Here is a 4,541-nt window from a genome sequence, read left to right on the forward strand (position 1 = left end):
TATTAGATATAGAAGAAAGTAAAAAGGGGGGTAGCGCAATCGCCCGTTCTTTTTTTCCATTGTGAGTGCCCTATCTCAAGAAGTAATGCTACGTTCTGGTTGAAATTTGGAATATATGTGAATCCATATGTAAACAGGCTTTGGGTTCAATTTTGGCGCCAATCGCGCCAAGAGGGTGCTGAATTTATTTTTTATTATCATTATTTTTTAGCGAATAAAAATAGTTTTATTAATGCAACAATAAGAAAGATAAATCGTAATAGATTGTCGTCTGCGTATTTCTCGCGATTTTAATTGTATGGAAATGATCGGAAATATTATCTCAATGATTTAAAATTTTTAACTGTTGCCATCTTATGTTTGTTAACAAATAAAATATTTGTAATTAATTCAAGCAAGGCTTTTAAAATAACTTTCAATTTTCGCTCTTTGCTTTGCTTTTGCAATAATTCAGACATTGGGATGGTCGTCAAGTTTTTGCATGTGTAATTTCGTTTTTGTTGGGAATATTGCTTCCTCGTCAAGCATGGGGAGGGATCAGAAAAAAAAGGAAAATATAGAAGAAAGTTTCGTAATGGTCACAACATACTAGTTTAGTATAATTTATTTCTTATGTGTTTATACTCTAATTCTAATTAAGCAGTTTTTAAACATACTTTTTCATTAAGTAAGTGCGTTTAAGCTTCTGAAATTGTGTGGTAATCGAGGGGAAATAAACAACTACTCTACATTCCAAAAATGCATTCACTAACAACTAAAATGAATAAAAATACGAAAACAAAATCTCGAAAGAAATAGCTTTTTTCATTGTTGTATGTGACAAATAAAGCATTTTTTTTTGGCTCCGACAATAAAAATTATAAAAGTGCCGCACATTTATTTCTCTTCCTGAACGTTTTCCCTATTACTCTACATTGAATACCATTGCTTTCTTGGGTAGAGTTTTCCCCTTCTCTCCCTTACCCGCTCTGTCCGCGGCTTCAAGTGCGCGCTGCAAGTTTACGGCTTTGGGCGTCTCCCCTTTCTTCTATCCTCCTTGGAAAATACGCGGCGATGTCTCATGGGGGAATGGTAGAGATAAACTTTGCGGCGGAGATGTCCCGTGCCCTTCGAGACCAAGGGGCTATGGGGTGCAAGGCTAATATTCTGGTTAGGTGGTCAGTCAAACGCGGAACTCCAAGGGTTTAGTTCCCAACCACGTTTGATACTCATACTGTTTGAACATATAAGTACTCACTCTTTATTTTCGCAGATAGTATTGGAGGCCAGAGCCAATCTCTAATGATATGCATCCATCTCTGAGCATCGGCTTCGTTCTCGGCGGCCAAATACATCAGCAAGGAATGACTCGATGCAATAGCCCACGTACTGAATGGTCTCGAACTAGATCTGCAGCGAAATAGGCGCAAGCCGTCTCGTGTTGCTCGTATTTGCTTTTCAGGTTTCTCTTCGGAATTTCTGGAACATCGTAACACGAGCTGAGGTTCCCTTCGACCAGCAGGCTGAGAAATGGAGAAGTTCACCCACAACCGTCGCCAAACCTAAATGGGAAAAAGTTCTAAGTGAATCTGCAAATTCTATCTGGGTGTACTATCAGACTATCTGGGTATACTGCCCTTTTTAGGTCAACTATTTATTTGAGAAAATCTTTTAAAAGTTATAAACCTGGGCGCAATGTACTTATGTGGACCGGGGTAGCCCGATCGGTTAAGCGTCAGGCTTGTGGATTCGATACTGGTCACGGCCAAAGATGCTAACATTAAATCCGCTGTTTAATTACAATAAAGTCTTCAAGATGCCTCTGATTCGGGATCTCAGATGTTGATCAGCTCATGGTATAGATGACAATGACAGCTGAGCCTTTCCCATCTAAGCGATTAACCAGCTCGGTAATAGGCGCGGATGCCCTGGAGCATGGGCGCCCCCCCCCCCAAGGGGGGAAGTGGAGACTCGAGTCCCCCCTTAGAAATTAGAACTTTTTTGCTTATAGTACTTTTTTCTTTGCAAAAATGTGAAAACATTTCTTCTCCAGCCCTTAATGAATGGACCTCCATGTTATGGTAATTTGCTCGTCCACAATTACAAAATTAACAATTTTATATTTCAATTTCGAAGCTGAGAGACTACCATGAGCTCATCGATAAGCAGACGTGGGGGAAAACTTAGCTCCACCTTTCCAAAATGGGAATTTCAGATAAAATTTGAAAGAAAAGATGCTTGATGGCGTACCTACTGAATTTTATGATTTTCAAAACCTCACATGTGATATGATACTAAAGCAGTGAGAAAGGTAAAATTAGATAAAGAAGAGTTTGCTATAGTTTGTTTTATAACCAAGAGAGATGGCTTTATTCGAATCAAATTAGAATCTAGAAATACGCCACAATAACACTAAGACCGAAAATTGGCAGCAGTCAAATAGTTCAACCAGCGCGCCAAATTATATTTTATAGTGATCAATATGATTTCAGTTTGAGGGCTCAAAAATATTCAAATTTATTTAGCAACTTTTTTGTTTCAAGATGTGGATTATGTCGGCTGTTTCAAGCTACATTTACATTTTCAAATTTTTACGCTTAACCATTGTTCCCTATCGTAGGCACATTTTAATTTTTGAGCTAAAGTTATTGACTAAGTGGAGAATTATCTTTTGTTTTTTTCTAAATAAAGAATGCTTGTATTACTTAATTTTACCGTACCTATGTAAGAATTAATTCATGTGGAAGCAAATTTTTGTAAGTAATAACTTCTAATACTTTTTCCTCAATGTACGGTGCATCACGATGTTCTTCATTTTTGACGCTATATTCGTGAAATTCAAAGCATGTATGAAACTTTAAAGTATAGTTTATTGATAAAATGATCTTATTCAGTGTGTAATCTAAACAAAGCGCCTACTCTTAAGTGATTTACATCAAATTTATCAAATTTTTATTTTTGATGAAATTATTGTAACTTTTCCCAGTTTTTATGCAGTAATGGTTAACTTCAAGGCGCGGGGGAACCCTCAAGATATTTTTTTCTGTCGAAATCCTTTTGCCCGACTAAATATCTCTATAAAAGGCAACTTTTCCGCAATATTACTTAACGTTTATCAGATGTTGATTTTTTTTCACTCCACCCTAGTGCACACCCCCATGCTACAAACTAATTTTGTGTCAAATTTCATGAAAATCGACTGAAAGCTATTAGGTCTAGGAGCTATTCGTGTCACAGAGATCCAGACATCCAGGTATCTAGACATCCAGACAGACGTCCAGACTTTCAACTTTATTATTAGTATAAAGATAAAGAAGAAGATGATCAGAAATACTTTGTAAACAAAGGTTCTACACTGAGTTAAACAATTATAATTTTTTTTTTTACTTTAAAAATTTGTTACATATTTTTGTAATAATAAATGATAATATTGGTTCTTATTTTATCCTTATATTTGTGCGTTACTTTACCAACAAAATTCATAAGATTCAAATAATTTGAAAATTTTCGAAGAATTGTAAGTGCCATTTTTAAGGAGTATTTAGCATGTGTGGAAAGAAAATATAATATTCAAAAGAAGTACCTTCATTAGACTTCTTTCATTACTTCCTCTTGGTGCTTTCACGTCTAGAAAACCTTCTACCAGAACTTTATCACTATCGGCCGCCATTTAATTTGAAGAAATAAGATGTAAAAATATAGGATGCTAAAAGGGAAAGGAATTAATTGCAATGATGTTGGGAACAGCCTCTAGCTGATAAGAGCTGTTTTATCTGTTTTATCAGTGAACAAGAACAATGGTTTTAATAATTGCATCTAAACAGTCCATTTTTCTCAAGCAAAAAATGAATCACTTCCTTTTTTATCTTTAGATCGTGTAGCATTTAAAAATATTTCGAAGCATTTTGAAAGTGCATTTTTCCTCTTTCATTTCCACGCGAAGTGTAAACGAACCACACATGAAAAAGGTCTTAGATTTATGCAGGAGCGTGCATGGGGGGGGGGGGCGGGGGCGGGGGGGGATGAGAAGAGACATCTATATTGGCCCGGTCCCGAGCTTGAAGGGGCTCGAAATTTTTAAAATGAGTTTGTGAAATTTTTAAAATGAGTTTGTGATGTTGTGAAAACAATATAAAGCCCGTAATAGTCAATAACCGTGAAAGTCATTTGTGATGCTGTGACGGGGCTCAAAAGTTCTGTGTACACCCCCGGATTTATGATATTTTTCATAGTTTTCGCATTAAACTTGAAATTAGTTTACTTTGAAGTGGTAAAAGTATTGATGGTCTCAGTCTCCTCCAGGGCCGATCCTAGCAGTTGTGCAGCGTGTGCACCGCACAGGGGCGGCCAAAGCAAGGGGCGGTCGCAGACCGCATCACGTAGTTCTTTTAATCAAGCAAAATAACTCAAGAATTTCTCACAAAATAATTTATAGTAAGTCGAATAAATATGCTGAGTTTCAAATGTTCAATTATCAAAGTAAGTGCCAATTTCCGGAAATTTGAATAGTTTAAGAAAAATAGAATGTTAAGGCACATTGTGTTGGTTTATTATCTACTCTT

At 36.4% G+C, this 4,541-nt stretch overlaps 1 pseudogene; it reads right to left on the reverse strand.

The window, feature by feature from the left end:
* Positions 1-3,649, reverse strand: part of LOC129217149 (uncharacterized) — a 47,062-nt pseudogene extending 43,413 nt beyond the window's left edge.
* Between the last annotated feature and the right edge of the window lie 892 nt (positions 3,650-4,541).

Source organism: Uloborus diversus, chromosome 2, assembly GCF_026930045.1.
Source record: "Uloborus diversus isolate 005 chromosome 2, Udiv.v.3.1, whole genome shotgun sequence".
NCBI lineage: Eukaryota > Metazoa > Arthropoda > Arachnida > Araneae > Uloboridae > Uloborus > Uloborus diversus.